This window comes from Aquila chrysaetos, chromosome 3 (assembly GCF_900496995.4).
Source record: "Aquila chrysaetos chrysaetos chromosome 3, bAquChr1.4, whole genome shotgun sequence".
NCBI lineage: Eukaryota > Metazoa > Chordata > Aves > Accipitriformes > Accipitridae > Aquila > Aquila chrysaetos.
The window spans coordinates 2,212,608-2,223,391 of NC_044006.1; positions in this window are offsets into that span (position 1 = coordinate 2,212,608).

The following is a 10,784-nucleotide window of genomic DNA, read 5'->3' on the forward strand; positions in this document are numbered from 1 at the left end:
TATTCTGCACAGAGTCGCTTTGACTCTGCAAACGCAGGTTTAGTCCTGGTTTAGAGCCATACCTCCCTTAAGGAGGGACTTAAGGACTTTCGCCTTCTTAAGGACCGCTCCCAGCTGTGGGCTATTGGCAGCGGGAAGCAATGCTGCCCACACCTCACTCTTCCTCCCAGCATCGCCCTGGCTGTTAGCAATAACCCACAAGCAAGACATGAAGCCCAAGGAGAAACACAAATTCACCCCTAAACAGGACCCAAGCTATTCATTCTTCTTGTGTTTCTACTTCGTTTCTAACATTCACCTGAAAGGACACAATGCTGCTGTGAAAGATATGCCGGGAGAGCCGATGAGCGCAGGCAGAGCCTCTCGGAGTTGCTAGGTGACTGCTGCCCTCAGGGCACGATCCCCCAATACCGCCTGCTCCCAGGATGAGTAATGCATCTCGTTTGCATCCATTGGACAAAAATGCTGTCACTTGGGTCTTGCTGGTTGAGTCATTCCCGCTGGGAGCAATGGGTTATGTGGGTGGCCGAGAGAGGCTCCTGCCACCCTAGAGGTGCTCAGCCCCCAGAGCAAACCTCTCCCACCAGGCTGGAGTTGGCCCCAGGGAGCATTCCAGTCACCTCCTGCTCCACGGTCCCACGCCAAAGAACTGCTCTTGGCACAGAAGCACGGCAATACCAACAAAAGGGTGTGCCTGTTGGCCAACACTCTTTGGCTGACAATCAAAGACCTTGTCTGAATTTTTTGGACTGTCCCTAGAGGGTAGAGAAGCCTTTCGCATCACGACTGTAGGGGTGGGGAGAGCAAGATACAGGGAAGAAGGCGAAGTGACCTTTTCCAGGTGCAGCCAGGAGTGGGATGCAGGCATTGACCCCTCTGGGTGTGCAAGCAAAGGCTTGCGACATTTCTGTGGACTTCCAAGGTTTTTAATTAATGTCTCAAGTTAAAGACAGTTATAGCGTAACATAAAAAAGTTGTTTGGCTTATCTTCCCTCTGGTTTCACACGTACGACATGATTTCAGGTTAAATGCTGTTTTGGCAGTCGCCCAGTGGTATTAGGGGTGAATCGATGAACAAGTCTTTTAAGGTCACTTCTTCCAAGAGAACGAACAAGAGATATTTTAGTCCATGGTAGCCAATGATTTTAATGCCTGAGTGCTGTCTCTTGAGAACATATTACAAAGGAAAGGGAAATTTGTTTTAGTGAATTTCTCTGGCTAAGTTGAAAAAAATTATAAACCGTTGTGTTTTCAAGCTGTTCCCCCTCATTTGTGGCATCAGAGGGGTGAAGTGGTGGGATACAGCTCCCAGCACTTGTACAGTGGCAGCATCCAGAAGGCCAGGTTGTGCCTCAAAGAGTTTACAATTAAAGGCAGAGGAGTGGGAGAGTATGAGGAATCAATGGCAAAATACGAGCCGTTATTTTCATCAGTGGTATTGGCCATGCTCATATCCAGTTGGGTTTGGGAAGCTTTTCTGTAAAACATGGAGTAAACACATATTAAGAGGTGAAGGAAAGATTTTTTTCCACCAGGATTTTGGTGTTGAAAAAAGCTGCTGCAGATGAGCTGGGAAACATGGTCTGGGAGAAGAGTGTGGGCAGCAAAATGAGGACTGTCCTGTAGCAGAGCTTGGGGGTGGGGGTTTCTTTCACAAAGCATCAGGAGGTTTCAGAAGCCCTTGGTGAGTTGTTGATGTGATCTGCACAAAGGGCATAGCCTCACACAGCTAACAAGCTCCAGGGCAGCTCATCTGCCTTTGATTTGAGGCTTTTCTCCAAGCAGGGATGGTAAATTGTAGGCAAAAATAATTCTTGTCAAAGATCTAATGATGCTTCAAGTTCCTACAACCTTTCAGATAAACAGGGTGGAACAGTGCAGTGAATTTTGTAAGAAATCTCTAAAAATGCGCAGTGAACATAATGAAGCAAAATTGATCTGTTGTTTTCTCTCAGGAAACAAATACTGCACGAGGAGGCAAAAAGAAGACAAGCCAGAAAAATATAGCTGTACTCTCAAAATGGGTCAGTCATAGGGACAGCAGCTGTCCTCAGACATGAATGTTTTCACGTAAAAAAAAGAAAAATTAGGAGCCGTATTTATGCAGCTGCATCTTCACATCTAAGGATGAAATCCTCCAAACAGCCCATCTAAATATTCAGCCCAAAGCCACATAAATGCATGATCTGAAGAACAACCTTGAGACATGTGCAGCGGCCTTGCTGAAAGAGAGGAATTTGGAAAAGAGAGCATGAGTCTATGATTCAGAGCCGAGCTTGATTCACTTTACACATAAAAGACAAAACCAGGAGTTAACTGGGAAAAAAGACATGTAGCACACTTCAAGCGCATAATGCCCTTGAGGGGATGGATAACAAACTGAACGAGAGCAGCAGCTGCTCAGCTGGGTTGGGAAAAGCTCAGAGATGTCCCTCAGCAGGACTGGGAGTAACACATGATCCCAGGAGAAATGGTCTTGGACGTCTTCATCCCTGTCTGAATCCCTCGGTAGCATCCCGGGTAAATCAGTGCAACAGCCCTGCTCTTCTCCAGGGGTATGTGAGCTCCCAGGGCAGCAAGTCAGAGCTGATGGATGGGTCCAGAGCCATCAGCGGTTACATCCCAGGGTCCCTAACTGGGTCTAAGACAACACGGGTAGGGAACTGGTCTTTGCTTGCTCCTTTGTAACCCGTGCAAAGGCACTGGGTGGTGTTGGGTTCTGCCTTTGCAAAATTTCAAGGGACCTCCAAGGCTTGGACCAAGCCAGCTTCTTACTACAGGCTTAGGGATGTCCAAATGAGCCTGACCCGGCGAAAGGGCTGGCACTTGTGCGTGGCTGATGTTACTGATGTACACACAGGGGCTTATCTGGCCCCTGACGCCCCTGAGGCTTTTGCTGTTCCTACAGAATTGTACAACTGGTTGTGTTTCATCCCAGATGTGAAGGTCAGCCACAGCAGGGAACAGGCTTCATTTGGCATCTGCAGAGAGCTGCACCTTCTGAAGATGCTGCTCAGAACCAGGGAGGGCACAGCCTCTGCTCCTGGCACTGATCCGCAGCCCGAGGAGTGACCTGGGAACTGAGAAACGTGATTTCCTAAATTACTTCCTAAAGGCTTTCCTGGGCTTTTTAAATATACCCCATTGTCTGGGGCTGTGGTGAGGCAGAGATGAGGCTGGTGCTTTACTGTACCCAGCGTGGAGGCTCGGCACTGGCAAGGGGATTGCTGAGAATGAAAAATGCCCTTGTGTCATTTTGGGCTGGGAGGAAGAGGATGGTACTGGCAGACCCGCACAGAGGGATTGGGGGGAACGCTTCTGCCCAAAGCAAATGATGGACTGCAAACAGGTTAGGAGAAGATGGATGAATGTAGACTTGCAGGGGGAAGAAGCTGGAAGCCACTGCTGTGCGTGTTTATGGCAGTGCTAGCGGGACTCACGTTTATAGCAGCACGTGTTTACTGCCGGCTTCTGCAGCTGCCATAAACAGTTTCAGCACTCCCGAATTCACGGCTGGCTCTCGAGAGCCCTTCACTGCACCGCACGGGCACGGGCGTGCTCCGAGAGCAGGCAGCTGCCAGCCCTGCTTCTCAAGGGCCGAAAGAGCAGAGCTCTCCTCGGGCTTCAGGGGCCTTCACGTGCCTCATCCGATTCCCTCGTTACGTTTTGGCGCGTCTTGTTGTTAAGTGGCAAAAACCCCAGCAGCCCCCCAGCTAACTAGGAAATGATTTTTCAACCCTCTCCTTAAGGATGGAAGCTGCACCTGGTATTTCTTAGAATGAAAGCAAATATTTTGCTTGCTTTCTTTGTTTCTTTCTTTTTTCCTAGAAATTAATTTTCAGTCACACCATCTGGTTGCCAGAGGTGACATTTTCTGCAGCTGAGGTAGCCGATGTCATGGGAGGATGCCATGGAGGACTCTGAGCATTTCTGTTTCACATTTCTTTTGTTTCTTTTCCATCAAGGTCACGGTGTCTTTTACCCAGGGTTTGGCTCTTACTTTAGCTGGAGCTTTCAAGAAAATGTTAGTGGCGTCATTCCTTTCCGGGGAAAATGTTGTGCAGGGTTGACTGAAACTGCAGGAAAATTTCAGTGAATTTCATCTAGGATTGAGCTAGAAATTAAAATGGGATATGAAAGTTTGCTTTGAACTTGTGGTCTTTGTTTGTTCTGTTTGGATGCTCGTGATGCATGTGCTTTCAGGGAAATCAGTGCACATCAACTGAACTAAATCCTCAGGGGAAGAAAAGTAAAAGGAACCTAAAATCTTTTTACAAAAATATTCACCAAGCAAAACTTTTAAGCCCAGTACATTTCCATGCTGGAAATAAAGGCGTACTACAGATGTTACTGTTAGTTTTACGTGGAAGGCACCCGGGTACAGTGATGATCTTCCCTAGCAGAGAATGTATGGGATTTGTGCAGGCAAAGCCATGAGGGATGCAGGGAGGAAACCATTCCCTGTGCAAATCCACCAGATCCAGCAGGACTGGATGAAAATGTGTACATATACTCTCTGCACACCCACTGGTGTGCACAGTCTTTGCACTCTTGGATCAATGTGTTGCAGCTCCCAGTTCCCAATTTACACACAGCGTTGCAAATATAATACACAGAAACTGGGGTGTTGTGGAGCCACTGGCCGGTTTGCTGGTGTCCACTTCGATGCTCTCCTGGATGTTTGGGTCTTGGTTCCCTTGGTGAGTGGGGCAGGAGTGAAGGTGTCAAACTCTTCCCTTGAAATACTGAAGATCATTGTTTCCCCTTCAGCTACTGAAGTTTGGCAACACTTGCAAATGTCATTGCCTGTCAGGAAGATCTTTTGCATTTCCCATCCCCTGGAGTGGAGGCTGCCTATCAAGTGTCTCTTCGCCACACTTTAATGTTTCTGGTAAAACTACTGATTTGATTTTTAGATTTTGTCTGAACAGAATTAGCACATATCACATGCTTGAGCTGCCAGTTAAGGGAAAAGCCAAGGAATGGTCAGGGGAATAAAACAAGTTATCCCTCCTGGGGCTACATCAGCAGACCAAGCCTAGAAGGCAAAAGCATTTAGCCCACGCGATCCTGCTTTGCACATCACAGGGATGGCAGGGACAGAGGTGGATGACAAGTAGGGCGTTGGGACGGGTTCTGCCCCAGTTGTCGGAGTGAATGTTTGCAGGGCCAGGGTGCCACTCCATCAGCCATGCTGTGCCCGCCCTTGGTGGGTATCGACCAGCATGGAAATGGGGAGGATGAGGTGGTAGCTGGACATCTGGCTGGGGCTGGGACTGACCAGCTGTGTGCCGTGGCTGGCTGGAGATGGGAGGTGAGCAGGAGCTTGTGCAGGCGTCCCAGCTCTCCCGCAGTGGTGGGGTGCTGGAGAAGGATGGTAGAGCATTTATGTCTCTCAGGGAACACTGGCAACAGCAACGGATTTTGCTGATATTTAGTGACGACACATCCATTTCTCCTTCTTCTTTTTATCTAATAAATATGATCTCTCTCACAGGCAGAGATCTCAGCTGAAACGTTTAGATGCAGAATTAACTCAAACACTAAAAGCAAAAAACAACCCAGAGAGGTGCATCTGTAGCACTGCTAACCCTTGCAATGTTCAAGCTTCAAGGGAAGACCATCAAGATAATTTGCCAGGGAGACTTGCAAAACAGTATGACTCCCATAAACTGCTGCTGATGCATGCCTTGGAAAAGAAAAAGCCGTCTCTTCTTGCTTTAGACAGGGTCATTTACTGCGCTGCCTCATGTTTGCAGAGGAGCGCGCTAGAAGCGAGTAAGATGCTGAGCATGAGTCTCCTCTCCCAACACAGCTGCTTCCCGCAATGTTCACTCCAACACCTGCAGACTTGCGAGGGGACGCGTGGTGTCTGTCACACACCGGGAATGTCAAGGCGAGGTCGGGAAAGTGCAGCTTTGGGGCTTTGCGAGTGCTGTGAGATGGTCAGCTCAAGGAAAGCTTAGACCCCACTAACCTTCCGCTAGAGAAATGTTCCTATTTTCTTTCAGGTGTCCTCGCTCCATCCTAGGTGTGAAAAAGCCCGTGTGTATTCACGGGGACTGAAGAGCTGACTAGACAGTGAGAACAAAGCCATATGCTACATGTCATCATTTATATCCTACACTTTCTAAATCCCCCACCAAGATCACAGTATTCTTCTCACTTAGGAATTTTATGGAAGGAAAATAAAAGCCTAATAGAAGGCAGAATGAGCTCCATGTTTTCTGCTTCAGCATCACCTGCTGGTTCCAATGGGATTTGCAAACCCATGAAAGAGCTCAGGAGGTGTTGGGCAGGAGGTGCAAAGCAGCCCATTTTGCAGGTTTTGGGATTTTTAATGGGATGCGTGGGTGCTGCTCTGTAATGGCTCACTACCTGAAGGCTTAAATGAAGAAAACAAGGGCAAGGAGGACAATAATAAGGCAGGCTTGTTAAATCATTTAAATTTTACTGTCGTACTCTGAGATTCACAATGAGGAGACAATAAAAGGCATCCTTGGGCACAATTTAACAACCACCCTCGGTGACTGTGGCACTGAACTGCTTTAATATCTAGTTTAAAGCTAGTAGAAGCAACTCCAAGTATATTGTAAAACCTAATCTATCTTGTCTGAAAGATCAAAGTCTGCAGGAAAGCACAAATCCAAACCTCCGAAAGTATAATTACCCCTGAGCTCCAGGAGCAATATTAAAAATGTCATTGCCCTTCTTTTTCCCTTTCTCTTTCCTCAGCCCTTATTCAGATTTTCATGAAACCAATTGACAGCATGAGATGATGCTCCAGCTTGTAGGGTGATCTCAGACAAAGGTAAGATCTTGACTGAGCTTTATAATTTTTGGACTTTTAAAAAATTTTATTTCAAGAACAGAGTTTTTTTTGCTCTTGAGTCTGTCTTCTCACCTTGATTGACCCTCAGTGCAGAATGGGGACCTAATCCATCTGCACCAAATCTCGGCCATGGGGAAACCTTGGGAAGAACTTGTAGGAACATCCTTCTGGAACAGCCAGTCCTGGGAAAATACTGGTATATGGACATGCAGTGAAAGCTCAGGCAGCATATGTTGCCTGATCCAGAAGTCATGAGATAGAGAGTGTCGGGGCAGGGAGGAAAAATTGCTCCCAGGATTGTCCCTGACCTGTGCAGCATTTTTATTATTGTAGAACTAGAAACCTTTAGTCATACTTCAGGGGTGGTAGCTGGAAGTGTTCAACATATACAGTAATAACAAAAAATAAAAGACAGGTGGCAAAGGTCTCCCAAATTTTCCTCAGAAATGAACTCAATGAGATCCCAGAGGAATTAGATGTCTAAGACTGTTTCTACATTCTCCAAGGCATCTCTGCCACTACTTTATCACTCCAAAATGTGGAGGTTTGATGCTTAGGTGACTAGATGAGACCTGGGGACAGAATAGGTTTCCTGTCCTACATAGTATGCTGAATGATTAAAAAACCTCCCTTACTGGACTGAATCTGAGACACTTCTAGGTAGTGCACAGCCCCCCCCAATTAATAGTAAGATTTCACAAAAGCCTGTGAAATTTCCCAGTTTCATGTGTCACAGCTGTTCCACTCTTTGATGTTGCTGAGATCTGAGCAACATGATATCTAGGCATGTCTGTGGTCTCAGAAAGCTTTAGCGCTTGCGGATGCTATCAGAATTTCTCAGCAATCTGGGATGCTTTCCAGGGGAAATCTGTTCTGGTTTGTATTAGAGGTGGACTGTTTGGAGCAGAGCAATTAAAAATGCCTTGAGAGGTTCTGATGTGGACTGAGCAGGGGATGTGATAAATGGGAAGGGGACTGGGGAGCCTCATGGCTCTGCTGGTGCTGGCAAGGGGATGGGTGGGAAAGCCACCGGGGGTGGGTGCCTTCGTCCCTCCAGCTCACTGGTGGGACATTGCTTTCAGATGACGGTGCCCTCGATTGGGATGGCTCTCTCATGACTGCAGCTCCTCTGGCATGGCAACAGCACTTTGCAAGGCTGGGACATTTTTACCTCTCTGAGATGCTGCTTTACTCTCACCTCCTGCATTTTAGCCCCAGGCTCCTGGTACCTCTCCCCCTCCATCCATCTCATAAATGAGTTTACAGAGTTTGCAGCACTGTCTGGGTTTCTGCAGGAGAAGCACAGTGTAAAAAGTCAATCCTTATTTCTGTGATTAGTGTAGCTGCCTCTGGCTCTGAGCTTACACTGCTCTGGGAGATCAACCCAACACTGCCTCAGTGAAGGTGATGGAGGGTGCAAGTCAGGAAAAAGTAGAAGATATGAAGCAAAATGGTCTTGAGGGCTATTTAGGGGAAGTAATGAGAGGGGAAGTAATGGGACTGAACTGGGGACAGGCCTGGCAGGAGCATGTCCCTGTGCCTGAGGGAGAGGACGAGGTGCCAGGGTGGCTTCTGAGACATGCGATGGTTAGCAAGAGATCCAACCGTTTCTGCAGTCGGTCACTCTTTGGGAAGGTCTCAATCTCTTCACCTCTGAGAAGCGTCTGATAGGACTCCTCTCCGTGGTTTCCTTGCTCTGATTAGGCACATTTTCGGCACCTCCAGCATCTTCCTCAACTGCTTGCTGCTCCTTGGGCTGAGCCGAAGGGGAAGCAAGGGACAGCGTGGGGGAGCAGAGCAGGGTGTGAAATGCCTGATGCCCGAGAGCTGGGTGCAGGGCCAGGGGCTCGTCCATCCCTTCCCACCATGAGGAGCATTTCCAGATCACCGTTCTCATCCCTCCTGCTGCCTCTGGTCCCTCCTCCAGCGCTAACCTGCAGCTCGGCACATTCATGCACAGATCTGATCGGGGCAGAGCTGTCCCTCATCCCTCTCTCAAAGAAATCACCCGAGAGCGCAGGCAAGAACCTTGCAGTCCTTCTTCTCCCTTTTGCACAGCCACTTCTCTCAAACCCCTAACTCGGTGGCTAACCAACTTTGCCAGCACATCTGGTCTTGTTCGTGCTCAGCGCCGGCATTCCCTTGGTCCTGCGGATGCTTGTTCTGCACGGGCTGCCCGTGAAAAGCGTGGAGGGAGATGCAGCAGGGACCAGAGCCAGGCTGATGAGTCCTGACCCAGGATAATGAAACCCAGGAGGGGTTTCAGCTGGGGTTCCCAATTCCCTTTGCTTGGGAATTGGGTCCCTACATACACCCCAAAGTGTCCAGATCTCTTTGCAAGGATGCCCGGGAGCCCGGTGTTAGATGTCTGTGCGAAGAATCAATGCTGCTCTTGTTAGTGCCAGAAGCAAGGTATTCCCATGCCACCCATAATTTCCCAGCTCCATGGCTGTGCCCAGCTCTCATTTACTCCTCATCCCAGCCCTCGAGTCAATCACAGAGTAAACTGGACGCAGGGCAATGGTGTGCTGAGGGATACCCCATTGCAAGAGGACCTCTAAGGAGCTTTATGCCTCCTGGTTGGAAAACACTTAAATAACAGCCCCAAATTTGTTCCTTTTGTGTTTCTGAGAGCCCAGTAGTGAGAATTGTGGCAGGGTATCTATTTCTTAAAGGTCTTTCACACAATTTTTCACATTCAGAAGAGGAGATTGTGGTAGGATATGTGTTTCTCAGGGTCTTTTCACACAAACTTTCACATTCAAAAGCCTGGCTCAATCACACACACTCAGTCCCAGCATCGGTGCTTTTGCTGAACCAGGTTTAAAAACCTCTCCCAGTTCCCAAGCTGCTGCCGCACCATTTGTGCAACAAGCTTTGCCGAGGCTGGAAGAGCCCGTGGAGAGGAGCGGCCCCAGGTGACACGGTTTCATCCCATGACGAGCGCAGGTGATGCGGGTTGGGTGGGTGAGGGATAAAAGGGCTGTGTGGGGCTGGGGAAGGGGGTTTGGTGGTGTGGAGGGTGAGGGACATGTGGAAACAGATCAGCCCTGGGGGACCAAGCAGCTTCTTAGGCAAGGCTTTGGCTTGGGGCATGGTGGGAGAGGCTCTTGATGGAGGCTAAATATTGTTTTTGTGGGGGATTGGTACAATTTTCCTAGCTGGGAGTGAGAGCTGAGCAGCCCAGGGTGCTGGATAGCCCCTCTTGGTCACCAGTGCACCTCTGCCCACTCAGTGTGTGTGTGCGTGTGGTCCTGTGGGCAGGCATGGCTGGGCACAGTCATTGGCATCTCTGTGACACAAATGTAGAAGCGTTTTCCTATTTTGTCAAACCTTCAGGCCCTGGTTTTTGGCTCCTAGTGAAGCAGCACAGCTTTGCTGGAACCAGCTTATCCCAGCAGGGCCATTGACTCTTAATCCCACATAAATTATGGGGAGCTGGAGTGTATGTACAGTACTTCTGGTATGGCTCTTTGCATGACATCTTCAGAGCGAGCATGACAGCTACATAAATAGCATATGTGAGGAGACATTACGTATCTGCTGCTTGTTGCATATTATTTGCATACATATCCTCTACCTAACTGATGGTTCTTCCTAGTTATAGATTTGTTAGACTGCAGTGTTTTCAAGGCAGATATTCAAGCCTTTGAAAAACTGATGGGAATATATTTCCCTCTACAGTTGCTTGAAATTTTCAGTAAACATCTATTGTTTCCTCTTGCTAGAGAATAGAACAAGGGAAGGCTTCTGAGACTGCATTTAGGTGGGTTAAAACTGTGAAAACAAACTGCCCAAAAGCAAGTTATCAGGCATCAGCTGCTATTGATCCAAATAACAGCAAGATCTTGAGTGACATCTCTTTGGGGAAAGCAAGTGTGGAGGGAAGCAAACAGCAAATGGACCCTGAATATCTTGGTGCTAGACTTTTTTGCAGTGAATTTGTTGCTCT